The sequence below is a fragment of the Cervus elaphus genome, chromosome 30 (assembly GCF_910594005.1).
Source record: "Cervus elaphus chromosome 30, mCerEla1.1, whole genome shotgun sequence".
Lineage (NCBI taxonomy): Eukaryota > Metazoa > Chordata > Mammalia > Artiodactyla > Cervidae > Cervus > Cervus elaphus.
The window spans coordinates 50348250-50366238 of NC_057844.1; positions in this window are offsets into that span (position 1 = coordinate 50348250).

Sequence of the window (17989 nt, forward strand, 5' to 3'; positions counted from 1 at the left end):
GGAATACCAATGAGTTGTCAGAACACGACCCTGACTGTGCTGCTAGGTTGGGAAAGACACAGCATAAACAGTGTCTTCTGCCCTATGAGACGGTGGATGGGGCTGTTTCTGATCATGTCTCTACATTTATAGAGTTGACTGAAGATCAAGAGGAGCGTTCCAAACACATTATCTAAGACTAGAGAATATAGTGGTGAGTGCACATTCAGTCTCTAAGATTCTCTCAAAGATGGTGGCTCAGCATCGCGTCTCAGCTAATGGTTTGGTCAGGTATAGTGATTGTATACCTACTGTTCATGGTATTTTTTGGGACTCCAAAATTACTGCAGATGCTGACTGCAGTAATGAAATTAAAAGACACTTTCTCCTTGGAAGAAAAGCTATGACCAACCTAGACAGCATATTAAAAAGCAGAGACATCACTTTGCCAACAAAGGTCTGCCTAGTCAAAGGTATGGTTTTTCCAATAGTCATGTATGGATGTTAGAGTTGAACTATAAAGAAAGTTGAGTGCTGAAGAATTGATGCTTTTGAACTGTGGTGTTGGAGAAGACTCCTGAGAGTCCCTTGGACTGCAAGGAGATCCAACCAGTCCATCTAAAGGAAATCAGTCCTGAATGTTCATTGGAAGGACTGATGCTGAAGCTGAAACTCCAATACTTTGGCTTCCTGATGCACTGGTTCTGACTCACTGGAAAAGACTTTGATGCTGGGAAAGATTGAAGGCAGGAGGAGAAGAGAATAACAGAAGATGAGATGGTTAAATGGCATCATCAACGTGATGGACATGAGTTTGAGTAAGCTCTGGGAGTTTGTGAGCGACTGGGAAGCCTGGCGTGCTGCAGTCCATGGGGTCGCAAAGAGTCGGACACGACTGAGCAACTGAACTGAACTGAACTGTTCAGTGTGCTGGTGGCTTAACACAGTTGATAGGAAAGCACATTTACTCTTTAAGAAGTTAACTCTGAAACTGCAGACAACAAACTATGGTATTGTTATACAAGGTCAGTCAGTCAGTTCAGTCACTCAGTCGTGTCCGACTCTTTGCGACCCCATGAATCGCAGCATGCCAGGCCTCCCTGTCCATCACAAACTCCCGGAGTTTACTCAAACTCATGCCCATCGGTTATACAAGGTAGCATGTGGTAAATGCCAGAAAAGGATATAGATTGATTTCTATTGCAGGACAGAAAAGGGGCAGAAGGATTGAAGATTACTTCTAACTGGAGATAAATTAGAGACTGTGTGACATGGGAGAAACCATTGGATTGAACCTTGAGAATACGGAGTATTTGAATAAGCTATGGTTGAGAAAAGTGACCCTTAGTGCCCGAGCAATGGTATAATACTAGGAGCCACAGAACTCTCTAGCACAGTGCTCATCTATTTGCCATAAATTGCAAGTCATTTCTGCTGTCCTATCTCTGCCTAAGTCATCTTTTCCCAAAGACTGGCCCTGGCTTGGTAATGGCAACAGAGACCAAGGGGAATTCTTCATTAATGCAGTCTGATGCTTCTAACTACTTTGCTGATAAATGCTGGAAAGAAGCAGATTAATGAAGGCTCTACAGTATCACAGAGGCTTAGCTAAGAATACAAATCAGTGTAACAGCCAGTTTTGGAGGAAATTTTTGAAAATCTGCAGTTAAATAGGGAAGTTGACCACAACTAAAGTTCTGTCTTTCAGATGCTGGAAGAAAGCAAATAATGATTGAACTTGTCAGATAGAGATGACAGATGCTCTGAAGGATTACTCTGTGATAGTTAGGAGAAAAAAAGCAAATTTTCTTCAGCTGTAACTGATGTATAAAGGAGATGTCACAGGAATAGCTTATATGTCAAACAAAATTGGCATGTTTGGGGAATTTGGTTTCCAAAGATGACTTTGAACATAGGAAGAAACAGAAATAGCCTCTGAAGGGACAATAAATTGAAATTGAAACCAGATTTTTGCTCTGCCTTCATCGTTTGAAAATTCAATATACCCTCTTACTAAATCTGCTTGTGCTTTTACCCTTTTATTAAGCCAAATTTCTTTGTAAATATATTCCAAGTGCACTTACACATATATGTAAAACTTTACATGCATTCATAAATGTAATTACTACACAACTGCTTTTTCAAGTGAAATCCTTTATTTTTTTTTCTGTGTTAACTCCATCACCACCTGGCCTCACTTCCAACCATACAATCCTTTACTCAAAGTAAGCACAGAGTATGTGTTGTTCCATATTCTCTGCAAGCTCATGTAGTCATATGGTTCCAAATTGGGAAAGGAGTAGTACGTCAAGGCTGTATATTGTCACCCTGCTTATTTAACTTATATGCAGAGTACATCATGAGAAACGCTGGGCTGGAAGAAGCACAAGCTGGAATCAAGATTGCCGGGAGAAATATCAATAACCTCAGATATGCAGATAATACCACTCTTATGGCAGAAAGTGAAGAAGAACTAAAGAGAGCCTCTTGATGAAAGTGAAAGAAGAGAGAGAAAAAATTGGCTTAAGACTCAACATTCGGAAAACTAAGATCATGGTATCTGGTCCCATCACTTCATGGCAAATAGATGGTGAAATAATGGAAACAGTGAGAGACTTAATTTTGGGGGGCTCCAAAATCACTGCAGATGGTGACTGCAGCCATGAAATTAAAAGACACTTGCTCCTTGGAAGAAATGCTATGACCAACCTAGACAGCATATTAAAAAGCAGAGACATCACTTTGCCAACAAAGGTAGGCCTGGTCAAGGCTATGGTTTTTCCAGTAGTCATGTATGGATGTGAGAGTTGGACTATAAAGAAAGCTGAGCGCAGAAGAATTGATGCTTTTGAACTGTGGTATTGGAGAAGACTCTTGAGAGTCCCTTGGATTGCAAGGAGATCCAATCAGTACATCCTAAAGGAAATCAGTACTGAACATTCATTGGAAGGACTGATGCTGAAGCTGAAACTCCACTACTTTGGCCACCTGATGTGAAGAGCTGACTCACTGGAAAAGACTTTGATGCTGGGAAAGATTGAAGGCAGGAGAAGGGGTCGACAGAGGATGAGATCATCAGATGACCTCACCGACTCAATGAACATGAGTTTGAGTAAGTTCCGGGAGTTTGTGATGGACAGGGAAGCCTGGTGTGCTGCAGTCCATGGGGTTGCAAAGAGTTGGACATGCCTGAGAAACTGAACTGAGCTGAGGTAATCATAATTTGCATATACAAGCATATAATTTTCATATACAAGTATAGGGAATTTTGCATTGCTTTGTTTTATACAAAAACTAGCAAAATACTAGTCATACTTCTTTATCTTGTTTTTCTACTCATTTTTTTGTAGAAGTCACTCCAAGTCAAATGGTTGACTTCTCAACCATTCTTTTAATGATTGCATTATGTTTCACGGTGTGGATATATAATTCAAGGTTATTATACTTTGCTTTATTCTTGGGGGAGATAGTTTTTAAATGCTAACAAAATGATTACCTTTGTAAATACCTCCAAAATTAGTTTTAATATTTAGATGGCATTAAAATAATCAATCCAGTTGACAACAAGGCAGACTTATATAAGCATGTTTTCACATCAGCCATCAATACCAAGAAGCTAATTAGACTTGGGCACATTGCAAGGAGAAACTAGAGATTTCTGCTGCTCATAGTGTACCTCCTGTTTGTCCCCCAGCAGTAATTAAAGCCTTCACCTTCACCATCTGGGCAGGGGAACAGGTAGGTAAAGACTAATATTTCAGTTATCATTAGAAATGAAATTAGTCTGGGCTGGTTTCCATTGCATACCCATTCAAAAACAAAATTCTGCCTACTTGGGATTATTCTTTTATATGGACAATGCTTGCCTTCAGTCAGATTCTATCTACATTCTGTCTCCTTCATCCCTCCTTCCATATTATACAAGGTTCAAAACCCTTTCTTGCTCTCTGCTTCTATGCTTTTCATATCTATCTGGCTCAATTATTTTTCCTGAGTGATCTAATCTTCCTTCTTTGTACCATGCTTCCCATATGTTCCCTAAGCCCTTATCTCAATAAGATCTCTGGCTCCTCCTCCCCACCACAAAAATCACTCTCCTGTTTGTTAAGCACTGATTAAGTTTGAATTGTAGGAATTGCTATTGGCTTGCTTTTCTCGTTTGTGAGTTTACCCAACCCCTGAGTGCCCTGTGTTTGTCTCACTCATCTTTGTGGGCCCAGAGCCAGCACAGTTCATGGAGCGTTCTGTGCAGCCGATACTCTGGAGACATTTGCTGGACTGACTTTGTTGCGTTGAGAATCGGGGCCCTGCCATCTTGGCTCACAGTTTGTCGCTTGTCCCCTGTTCCCTCCACACAGACTTTAGTCCCCAGCTCCCATGAAACGTCTCCTACCTCTGTTTCCTCCTTGCCCTCTCTCTCTCCATTCACTTCCTTTTAGCACCTTATTATTTCCCTTTTGTACTGTTGTACACTTACTCTAAATAGCAATCATGCTTCCTCTCTCTCTTCAATTATGTATATTAAATGAAAACTTGCCAAACCTTAGCTCTGACTTTAGCACTCCCCTGGTGAAAAACCTTCAGTGCTTTCAGTCAATCATATAAAACCTAACTTCTCAGCCTGGCTTTCAAATATCCTCCATGTGGTGGTAACCAAATGTATGTCCAGGCTTATTTGTACTACCCTACACCCTTTTGTCCTATACTGAATGTTGTATATTTTCATTTTCTGTATGCAGATTTTGGCTGCTTAATGTTGCCTTGTTCATTTTTCCTTTTTGCACCTTAAAGATGGACTCATCTTCATTGTTGATTAATTAGCCATTCTGGTGACTTTGAAGATTACTATCAGATCTCACAAGACTTGTCTTGATTTCTTATATGCAAATATCACCCTCATCACTAAGTCTATTGCTTTTTGTTTATGCCACTCTTATGGTTCCTTTTATTTGATATATATATAGTATTTTTATTTGTTACATTAAATGACATTATATCATATATATTATTTGTAATATATAGTTATACATACTACATGTTTTTAATAGATAATCATTTATATAAACATATAAACATACACAGATACATGAGATGGTGAAGGACAGAAAAGCCTAGTATGATATAGTCCATGGGGTCTCAAAGAGTCGGACACAACTGAGTGACTGAACAACTTCAATGTATTTGTGGTTCTTTTTATTATACATATATTTAATTACTAGATTGTAAACCTTTGAGAGACCATGGTTTGTTGATGTTTGTTTCTGGCATTATATGCTTCAAATAGGTTTCTTGACCATAATAAACATTTTAAAGAACAGTTCAAAATCCCCAATAACTTGGGCCAGTTTTAGCAAAATTTAATAGAAGAAAATTAAAGTCATATCTTTGTGACTAAAAGTCTAATATCCTTAAATGTTTTTTTCTAAGACTTTTCTAAATTTAAACAAGTCATCTTTACCTGTATATTTTAAGTAATTCTCCTGGATATCAAATACTATTTCAATGAGTTATTCTCTATTAACCAATACCTTGGTGCAATAAAGAATGGGAATACTTTTGTCATATTCCAAACTTTTCAAGATACTCTAACCCATATGGCACTTCCATCATTGAAAAATGAGATGTGATATTTACATTTACAGAGCACAGAAATGCCAGACCAAGGCATTTCTCTCCATTTTTTAAGCTTGTTCCTTCTCAAATTTAAGTAAAAACTAGCTGCATTTTGACCAAAGTAAAAAACATGTGCTATATGTTTCTTTGTTATGTACAATTATTGCTTTCTTAGGATAACTTTTTTTAAAGCAAATAATTCATTCAAATAAATGAATTTTTTATTTCCTCCAGACAAATTTGTATTAAGGAAGAAATCTGCCAGCCAAAATGAATCAAAGGACAGGGAGAATCTCTCAATATTACAACATTGGAGGAGGACTTGTACATTGTAATAATAATAGGTGAATATGTGCATGAATGCATGTGTGTATATATACACTATCTATATAGTTATGTGTTACATACATATACACACACACATATATTTGTGTTGCTCAGTTGCTTCAGTTGTGTCCAACTCTTTGTGACCCTATGGACTATAACCTGTCAGGCTTCTCTGTCCATGGAATTCTCGAGGCAAGAATACTGGAATATTCTTGCCATGCCCTCCTCCAGGGGATCTTCCCAAAACCAGGGATTGAACCTGTGTCTCCCGCATTGCAAGCAGATTCTTTATCCACTGAGTCAAGAGTAAGCCCATACATATACATACATCCAATCAATTTTTTGCCAACATTTATTACATAAAATTGTACTACAGATACTTTTTTTGTTTCTATATGTTAATTTTTTGTTCATGTTAGGCAGTGCCTTTGAAAAATAAAAACCAAAATAAATAAAAACAAGAAATTATACCAGTTGGTATGTTATTCTTCTCTTAAATTCCTGATGGGTCTGGATCTGAGCCACAGTCAACATGGGCATCATTGCACAGAGAATATGATGAGACATGCCTATGGAATCTTAAGTCCTAGAGCTTTCACTCTTACCCTTACAAGGGAAATTTTGGCAATTATTAAGAATCTCATAGATACAAGAATAAGAAATAGTATTGAATCTTGATTGATGACTCTTTCTCAAACCTTAAAATACAAATCAAAGTGTGATTACCTCCTGTCATAGGAAAAATGATTCAAACATGAGCTGTGTATTGCAAAACCCATGGACAGAGGAACCTGGCTGGCTATAGTCCATGGGATTGCAAAGGGTCAGACACAATTTGGTGACTAAACCACCACCACCATTACCAAGGAAAGGAAATAATGCAATTTACCTAGATAGTTATATTCTTTAAAATTGATTAAAGGGTTTTAGAAAGAAGTTTATTGAGGGACCAGAATTTAGCCTGGCACTAGGGTTTCTCCTGGATCAGAAGGCAAGGGCCTTTCTTCTCACTGCTTAGGATGATTTATTTTGTCTTTCATGGACTTCTGTCCTATTTTGACCACAATCTAAACAAGTAAGCTATCAAACAGATGAATACAAACCCCCCTGAACATCATGTACATGAAAAAAATCAGCAAAATCTATGAGAGCCATACTAAACTTTTGAAATATGGCTATCATATAAGTGTACCAGTATCCAATCATCAGAATATATATTACCAGACAAAAACCCTAAATTCAAATGAAGCTGTAGAACAAGATTAAAACTAATATCAAATGCATATTTGATATTAAATTAGTATCAAATACATTAATATCTAATACAAGTCATTACATTTTAAAGTCACATTTAGTCACATGTTTCAGAATATATTTTTGTGCAGTATTGGGTTTAGTGAGGGCTTCCATGGTGGCTCAGAGGGTAAAGAATCTACCTGTGATATAGGAGACCCAGGTTTGATCCCTGGGGTGGGAAGATGCCCTGGAGAAGGGAATGGCAACCCACTCCAGTATTTTTGCCTGGAGAATTCCATGGACAGAGGAGCCTGGCGGGCTACAGTCAATGGGGTCACAAAGAGTTGGACACAACTGAACAACTAACAGACATTTCTTGGATTTATTGAGAGTATCCATGATTTTTAATAGCTTTTTGTTCAAATATTTTTCTTGGAAAATGATTGCAGTTTTGATTTGCATCGATCTAGAATTCTGGAATATTTTTGATCAATGTGTATTTTAATTGGTGATATATTTTGGGACTTTGCCACGAGTATCTTCCTGGCCATGTTTCTGTGGACTCTGAATTAGGAATGACTGCAGGTTCAGGCTTGGATCTATTCTTAGTGGGCTTCCCTGGTGGCTCAGATGGTAAAAAAAAAAAAAAAAAAAAAATCTGTCTGCAATGCAGGAGACCTGGGTTTGAGCCCTGGATTAAGAAGATCCCCTGAAGAAGGGAATGACTACCCACTCCAGTATTCTTGCCTGGAGAATTCCATGGACAGAGCAGCCTGGTGGGTTACAGTCCATGGAGTCACAAAGAGTCAGACACCACTGAGTGACTAACATGGACTCTGTCCTTAGTGGTTGTAGGGTTTCAGGTCTTATGTTGCTCCTCTGCATATATGAACATCTCACGCTCATTCACTAAGTTGTGTCCAACTTTTAGTGACCCCCATGGACTGTAGTCTGCCAGTCTCCTCTGTCTATGGGGTTTCCCAGGCAAGAATACTGGAGTGGGTTGCCATTTCCTTCTCCAGGAAAGGGGATCAAACCCGTGTCTCCTTCATTGGCAAGTAGATTCTTTACCACCGAGCCCCCAGGGAAGCCTTTATGAAAACAGTTCAACCTGGATGTCCTTCTCCACTCCTAACCTTATGAGTGAACATATCTTACCTTCTATGTGTCACTTAGAAGGCACTTTCCAGACCCCACTTGAGGATTAATCTCCATTCTCATCATGTTAGGCTTAGAACCCTGTTATTGGCTTGCTAATCTTTCTCAAATGTGGGTTTACGGCAGGGAACAGAGTCTCATCCTCAGACAGACATAGTCCCATATGAAAAGCATTACTCGAGATGGGCTTGGTTCTAGCTCAGAGCTCTTCTACACTGCATGGACCCTGGAGGATGGGAGCCCATCCATGATCAGGAAGCCCCACCAGCTGGAAATTAGGTTCCTCTGCTGGGTGTTAGCATGGTACAATATTTCCCCAAATCTGTGACCCTGGGAATGTTTACAGTGTGATGCCCCCTCCCTTTCCCCGCTTCCACTGCTCAATACATATTTATGAGGAATTTTCTTTATTTAAATTTGATTTTTGCTACATTTGGCCACCAGGCTTGTAAGTAATGGAAGTTTGTATTTTCTAGATGCTTATCAACTGCAGAGTATCAGTACTTCACATTAAAAGAAAAATAGGTGTAGTTTTGGCTGCTCTGGGTCTTCATTGCTGTGCGTAGGCTTTCTCAACTTGCAGTGAACAGGGGATACTCTCTATTGCAGTGGGTAGGCTTCTCCTTGCAGTGGCTTCTCTCGCTGTGAAGTACAAGCTCTAGGGTATGCAGACTTCAGTATTTGCAGCTCACGGGCTCCAGAGTGCAGGCTCAGTAGTTGTAGCACAGGCTTAGTGGCCCCGTGGCATGTGGGATCTTCCCCCACCAGGGATCGAACTGGTGTTCCCTGCATCTCACAGTGGAATCCCAACCACCGGGCCACCAGGGAAGCTCAATACTTCAGATCAATAGAAGTGTCACTCCTGAAAATTTAGGCCGAGTCTCATTTACTCTTTGCTATTTTGATTCTTTAAAATCTTTACACTACAAGGGAACACTTTTTAAAAATCTGCATCAAATCCAATTTTCTAGAGACAATTCACAAATTAGTGTTTGTTTCAAATTTTACATCATAATGACATATTCATGAACAAAACAACTCCTAAACACAAGTCTCACTCCCTCTGGCTAATAAACTATAATCACCTTCGTTTCTAAACAGGGGCTCTTTATTTTCCCTCTGACCTTGGGCTGCTTCTGAGGCCATTTTACTGTTTTCAACACTCTCTCTCAATGTCAGCTTATCCTTAGGTGCTAATTAAAATGGCAGGTGTTAAATTGATCATTAGCACGTTTTGGCTACTGCTCTGCATGCAGAAGTCCCTCAAGTGATTCTTCGTTCCTCCCAGTATAATCCCTCTTTCTCCAGACATTTTCTCCACTTCCTTTCTCCAGTAGTTCCAACTGCTTCTTAAAGAGAAAGTAGATAGCCTAGCATGTCTACCCCAGCTGTTCCTCATTTATTTCTCAGGCCTGTCCCCTCTAAGTGATAGAGGCAGATTTATTTTTTCTTTTGGTAATGGGCCATCCTTTTATTTATTCTCAGTATTTTGGAAAAAATAAAACAAAGCTTTGTTAAACAGTTTTCATACATTCCTCTTTCAAACTGTCTTAGTATCCAAGTAGACAGCTTGAAAGTGAAAGTGAAGTTGTTCAGTCGTGTCTGACTTTGCGACCCCGTGGACTGTAGCCTGCCAGGCTCCTCTGTCCATGGGATTTTCCAGGCAAGAATACTGGAGCAGGTTGCTGTTTACATATGGATATACTTTTTTTAAAAAATTATTTACATTGTTTTTTGTGATAAGAATACTTGAGATCTGCCCTTTTAAAATTTCTAAGTGGGAATGATGGGGTTATTGTAGTTGTATTTACCCTTCCTTTGTTTATCCCACCAAGGCAGAATGGACTTTAAGGGAGAAACAGTCTTGGACCATGTGATGTTCTGGTTCAGCTGTGCTGACCAGCAGGTGAAGACACGCTGATCCCCCTTCTCCCTCTGGGATATGGCAGGATTTGGACGGGGATGACCTGACCCCTCCCCCATGCTGGATAATGACGCGCCTGCCTCCCAGTGCTTCACCAGGACCGGAGGCCTCCTTAATGCCCGATCCAGGGCCAGGTGAAGTTTCTGCAACAGCCGCTGCTCCTCCGCCAGCTTTCCCGGAGTTCGTAGAGCCGCCATTTGGGCAGGCTCCGATCCCGGTGACAGAAGCCTCTGGCCAACACTTCCAGGATCCCGCTCCACCCGAACCGCCCAAGCTATACCCGCCTCTCCCGAGCGAAGAAGGCATACCACGCTGACCCGGAAGACGCTGAGTGGACCACCCAGAAGGACCCCACCGACCCACGGGGAACCAAGATCATTCTGAAGAGGAAGAAGAGAAGGAGATCCCGGACGAGCCCTCTACAGGATGGAGCTGGGTAAACGACTCCTGCTGCTCGGCCTCTTCAACGCAATCCTGAACCTGACCAGTGTTCCTGCACAGGACAACGTCTTCATCTCGTGGGCACATTCTTACGCGAACTTCCACAACTCCTCCAACTGTTGGGTATGTGGGGCCATGCCCCTGTCAGTAATGGACGGACTCCCCTTGTGGGTATCGCCACTCCGTTATGGGGACTTTATACCACTGTGTTCCTTCTTAGAGCAACAGAAAGGAACTTTTCTCTCTCTCACCAACCATAACCTTTCTTTGCTCTCCTGGTGTAAGAGGAAGCCATCAATGGGCCAGGGACATAGGGTTACATTTAACATGAACACCAGCCTTATGGAGATAACAAAGGCTTGTACCTCATATATGAAAATTAAAGAGGAAAAGGGCTCCCTTAACAAAAGGGGGACAGGCCTCCCGGTACCTTGAGCAATACTACCAGGTCTGGGATGAATATTTCTGGATGACTCCTGAGAAAGGACAGTTGATTACCCCTGCTACTATTTGCTGGGAACAAAAAGAACAGAAACTTGTATTTGGAGACCACCCTCTAGACCCAAAAGAATTAAAATATATGGGTTATTTGCCCCCTGAACAATGTAAACAAATCTTGGAAGTTACCTATCACCCCAATCAGTCTGTTCAGTGGCCCGGTTCCGACTGGAAATATAATCCTGGAATCCGCTGGGTAGCCCCCAATGGGACCCAGTGGCTCTGTGGGCTTAACTTATGGCCATGGTTACCAGTTGGCTGGGTGGGGCGTTGCACATTAGGATTTGCTTTCGCCCATGGCAGTATTAAGCCTAGCCTATACCAGCCTCCAGTAAACCTGCCTTATCTGCATGCAAGATGGACACGATCTGTGTTCCAATGGTATGACTATCTTGCTGCCTTGTTTATACCCTCTGTAGGGACAACGGATATCATGGTTAAGGTAGAGGCCTTAACTAATTTCATTAAACAGGCCCTCTTAGACAGTACTAAAGCCACTCAAGCTTTGAACGAAGAACAGATTCAGATGAGGAAGGCAGTAATTCAAAATAGGATGGCATTAGACATACTCACAGCAGCCCAAGGAGGGACTTTGGCGAATGGCGTGTACATCCCTGACCTGTCTGAAGATGTATCTGCTGCCTTGGAGGATATGCAAAATCAAGTGAAAGCCATGTCTAATGAATTGTTGTTATAGTAATCTTGATCATACTGCTCTGTGGACCCTGCTTCCTACAATGCCTTGTGAATTTTGTAACCCAGAGGTTGATAGCATTCTCTCATGTGGGTGGCAGGAGGGCTAAGGTACAATATATCTCAATAAATGATGCTCGTTATGGAAACTAAGAGCATCAAGAGCGGGGAATGAAGAAGGAATTCATAGGGCCTGGACTCCATCTCAGGCCTGTCTGTGCTGATCGTGCGCGGCCACCTCTCCAGTGGACTCTGAACTCTGTGCTTAGCGCCTGTGGGAATGACAATGGAAGGATAAGACCCCCCTCTGGGCAGGGGAATCTTGAAGAACAGACACTAATCACCCCTGCCTCCGGACACTATCTATCAGAATGTAAGCACAGGCTTATCAGTTATTAACTATTTGGAATGTAACTGCGGGCTTATTGATTATTGACTGTTTGAACACATAACACGTGAATGATGGGGTTATTGTAGTTGTATTTACCCTTCCTTTGTTTATGTAAGTCTCAAGGGAATTGGGGTAGTGGGTTTGGACACATGGGGTATAAAAGATTTTCACAAATGCTGGTCGGGGCCCTTGGCTAAGAGGAGACTCTGCCTTGGGCCCGCCGGTGTAATAAACTGCACTCCACTAAAAAAATAAATAAATAAATAAATAAATAAATAAATAAAATTTCTAAGTGGATAATACAGTATTGTTAATATAAGCACTATGTTTTACAGAAGGTCTCTGGGTCTTATTCATCTTGAATAACTAAAATTTGATAGTCGTTGAACAGAAAGCCTTATTTCTTTGACACCCAGGCCTTCGCAGCCACTATTCTACTCTCGGCTTCCATGAGTTGGACTGTTTTAGATAACCTGTGTACATTGAAACCATGCAATATTTGTCCTTCTGTTTCTGGCACATCTCACGTCATATAATGTCTTCCAGGTTCATACACGCTGTTACAAATGGTAACGTTTCCTTCTTTTATTTTTTCATTAAAGTATAGTTGGTTTCCAATGTTGTATTAGCTTCCAGTGTACAGCCAAGTGATTCAATTATACACACACACAGATTAGTTTTAGATTTTTTTCTATTATAGGTTATTACAAAATATTGAGTAGCTGCTATGCTTGTTATTCATTAGCTGCTTGTCGGTTATCTGCCATATATATATGTGTGTGTGTGTGTGTGTGTATGTTAATAGCAACCTCCTAGTTTTTCCTCCCTTTCCCCTTTGATACATAAGTTTATTTTCTATGTCTATGGGTCTATTTCTTTTTTGTAAGTAAGCTCATTTCTATGGGTTTTTTTCAGATTCCACATATAAGCATATCATACGATATTTTTCTCTGTCTGGCATAATTCACTTAGTAAAATAATCTCTAGTTCTCTTCATGTTGCTGGAAAAGATATTTCATTCTTTTTATGGCTGAGTAATACTCCATTGTATATGTATATATATACATATATATGTATATGTACCACATCTTCTTTATTCATTCATCTGTTGATGGACATTTAGGTTGCTTCCATATCTTGGTTATTATAGATAATCTAAAGTGAACATGTATGTGCAAGAAAATCTCCATAAGGTTATCAGCTGGATTTTCAGCAGAAACCCCTTCTATTTTAAGGCTAAATAATATGTGTATATTGTTATACATATCAGTTTATTTATGCATTATTAATATGTTATATGTATGTGTAAACACACTTTCTATATTCACTCATCCTTTGCTGGACCCTTAGGCTATTTTCATATTTTGACTATTGTGAATAAGGCTACAGTGAACATGCAGGTGCAGCTATTTCTTTGAGATCCCAATTTCAATTATTTTGGATATCTACCCAGGAGTAGATCATATTTTCAATTTTTTGAGGAACTGCCATAGTGTTTTCTCTGTCTTCCACACCCCTCTAGATGTTGCTATACTATTTCCCACCTGTGCTGTGTTAGGAGAAGCTGGAGAGAAGATGTTACTGTTTCCAGTCTAGGCAGACTCAGTATTTTAAAGAGTGTCTTATCTCTGGAGGAGCCAGATGAATGGAGAGGAAACTGAAAGTCAGTAGATGGCTAAGGCATCCAATGTTTAGCAAATCCTGAATTTTTAAATGACAAACTAACTTTCCAGGTTTGAATGGTATTTATGGTTGAAGCAGAAACCTCATGGTTTCTCTTTGGGCAGGATTTCTCAAGCTAGATAAGCAACTGAGTCACCTGAGGGCTTTTAAAAACTACTGATGCATATATACACTATCATGTGTCAAACTGCTAGCTAGTGGGAGGCTGCTCTGTAACACAGGGAGTCCAGCCTGGTGCTCTGTGATGACCCGGAGTGGTGGGATGGGAGGGAGAGGAGGCTCGAGAGGGAGGGGACAATATATATATATATACACACACACACATGTGTGTGTGTATGACTGATTCATGTGGTTGTACAGCAGAAACCAACACAACATTGTAATTTTTCTCCAATTAAAAAAAATAAATTTAAAAAATAGTAAAATGAAAAAAAAAAAAAAAACACCCTACCAATGCCTGTGTTTCATCTGCAGAGACTGACTTAGACTGGGGTGTGACTTGGGCTTTGGAGTTCTTAAAGCTCCCCCAGAGAACCTAATCTGAAGATAAAGTTGAAAACCAGTGTTTTACCTCAGTTTATCCTGTCATCTGGGCTTCCCTAGTGGCTCAGGCAGTTAAGAAGCTGCCTTCAGTGCAGGAGACCTGGATTCGATCCCTGGGTTGGGAAGGTCTCCTGGAGGAGGGCATGGCAACCCACTCTAGTATTCTTGCCTGGAGAAGCCCCATGTACAGAGGAGCATGGTGGACTACATTGCATAGGGTTGCAGAGAGTCAGACATGACTGAGTGACTAAGCACCCTGTCACCTATGTGGAGCAAGAATCTGAATAAGATGTTACAGCTACTATCCTGGTGAATTTCATGTTGTTCGTGGCCCCTGAAGATGAAAAGAGAGACTTCAGCCTCTGAGGCTGCCAGTGAGATGCTATGATTCTGATCTCCATTTAAATGCACCCAGTGGTTGCCTGGGTCCCACCAGCCAGCTTAGGGACACTTCCTGCTGAGGATGGAGAAGGGAATGGCAACCAACTCCAGTACTCTTGCCTGGAGAATTCCATTCCTGGCAGGCTATAGTCCATGGGATCACAGAGTCAGACATGACTGTGTGACTAACTTTCCTTTTTTTCCTTTTTTCTGCAGAGGAGAGGAGCTAGGAATGGCCCCAAAGTGCTTCACCAATACCTGCCCTGAGTAGGGCAAGATCCCCTAGGGGCGGAGGTGGGAACTTCAGGAAAACAGAGAAAGAGCGCCCCCCTCCCAATTAGTGCCACTTCATTTGTCACATTTATTCATGAATCAAGCATATGTAAAAGCCCTGTACTTTTGAGGCCCGTGGGTTAAACATCCCATAAGCTATTTGCAGAGTAAAAACATACTAAATGTTGGGTTGACAAAGAAGTCCATTCTGGTGTTTCTGTAACATATTATGGAAAACGCCGAGCAAACTTTTTGACCAAGCCAAAATGTTTCTATAAGATGGATTCTTTGATTTTTATTTCTGAACAGACAAGGTAACTGGGATTACCTAGAATAAGCAAGACATTTAGGCATCCTTTGAAGGAGGAGGAATCCTCTCTCTGTATCAAACCAGTTAGACTTAAGCAGCAATTTCGTTAATTAATGCTGTCACTTATTTAACAAGTATTCATTGACCTTGTCCTCACAATGAAATACAAAACTAGGAGGCCTGTCCTTGAAGCATTTGCTTATGTTCAGGTTGAAAAAATGATGTAGGGAGATGCTGCAAATGCTAGGAGAGGAGATGTGGAGGGGACACATGGAGGAAGTGGTCACATTTAATAACTTTCATGGGTGGCATGCTTGCTATTATCTCATGAAGCCAGGATTCTTTCTATTCATAGTTTACAGGAGAGGAAATTGAGGTACGGAGAGCATATGGATCTTAGTGAGTGCCACATGGCTTATTAGAACTCTAACTAAAGGAAGGTTAATGGGCTCCAGGGCTGACTTTATACGATTGAGCTCTAGTGCTTGATGGTGTCTATGTGTGTGAGTCTGCATGATGAAAGAGTCCTTTTTCTTCTAGGTAACATAGGTAACAAGTGCAATTTGGGGAGAGAAAGCTGCCCTAGAAAGTTAAAAGAGAATCAAAGAAACTTTCGGGGTTTCAGCCTGTAAGCACTTACAGATGAATGAAGTAGAGTTCCAGGTGAATGAGAAAGCACAGCATGAAAACATAGCCATGAAGGGAAACAGTGTATGATGGAACTAAAATTGAATTTTAATCTGTAATATATGAAGATACCATGAATGACTCTAAGTAGGCAGAGCTTAATCCATTTTGTTTTTAAGAAACATGCAGGGATGAACGGCAGGGAGTTGAAATGGCATTGCTGTGTGTGCTGTGTGCTAAGTCACTTCAGCTGTGTGCAAATCTGCGACCCTATGGACTGTAGCCCACCAGGCTCCTTTGTTCATGAAATTCTTCAGGCAAGAATACTGGAGTGGGTTGCCGTTTCACTCTCCAGGAGATCTTCCCGACCCAGGGATCGAACCCACACCTCTTACATCTCCTGCATTGGCAGGCAGGTTCTTTACCACTAGTGCCACACAAATAATTAGAAAAATCAACGAGGAGATTTCTGAATTTAGGCACTATGGAGAGAAGACGGTCTGAATTAAGGTAGGAATAGTGGAGAGAAAGAAGTGAAGATAGAATATGTAAAAGAATTAGAATTTATAATTCAGTGTATTAGTGACACATTCAATATGGGGCAGGGAAAAGCTAATTACGATTATTGGGTATATGGGGTGATATTGACCCATTTATACTTTCAGTTATGCAACGAAGATTTATCAAATGTTCTCATGACAGACACTGTTCAAAGCACTAGGTGATAACACTGAACAGCCCAGGCAGAGTCTCTGTCTTTAGGGATTTGCACCTTACATTGAAGAAGTGAAACAGCATTGTAATGAATAGCATTACAATAAATAGCTCAACAATGGTTCCAGTGGCAAGTGCAAGTGAAGAAATTAACAGGCTGATAAGAAAGTGAAGGTGATATTAATTTGGTTGGGAGGGCCGAGGTGAAGAAGACCTATTTGGTGAGGGAGTGTTTGAGCTTAAAACAGAGTGCAGTGAAGGACTCAGCTCTGTGAAGGGTCAGGGGAAAAGAGATTAAGACAAAGGAAACAATAAGGACCAAAGTCCTGAGACAGGACAGATGCCATGATCCAGAAATAGAGTTTAATAGAGGATGTTTAAAGTGGAGAAGGGGCTTCTGTGGTGGCTCAGATGGTAAAGAATCTGCCAGCAATGCAGGAGACCTGGGTTCAATCCCTGGGTGGGGAAGATTCCCTGGAATTGGAATTGGCAACTTGCTCTAGTATTCTTGCCTGGAAAATTCTGTGGACAGAGGGGCTACCATCCATGGGGTCGCAAAGAGTCTGGTACTCCTGAGTGACTGAGCACACACACACACATAGAAAAGATCAGTGGTCACCTGGACATGAAGAAGAGAAGACAGGGAGCATGAAGGGAAAGGGAAGAATATTCAGTACCCTATTTTTTTCTCATGTCAGCTAAAAAGCAGTATGAAAAAAAATCAGTGCAGTGGATATTTTGTTATTATTTTGATTATGGTTAAAATTTGACGTGTGTCAAAGCTTATCAAATTACATAGTTTACAAAAGTGCAGATTACTCTATGTCAACACAGTACCACAGTAAACCCCTTTTTAAAGCATCTAGAATAGAAGAAAAAGTAATATGGGGCCAAAAGTGAAATGACATTTACATATATAACTAGCATATTCATATAAAAACAGAGAAAGTGGAAGAGAAAGTATATTCAAATACACTTCAGGAAATAAATAACTTTTCTGAATTACAAACCATGCAAAGCTTTTAATCAAAAAGGCTATTAACTGCAAAATGTATAAAAATCACATAGTATTGAAGGAAATGTTAGTGATAATATGCACAGAGTAAATATGATAGGATATATTTTTAATTTATTTTATAGGATCTGGTTAACACATGGATTCTTTTTCTTCTACCAATTATGTATATAGTTAATATAA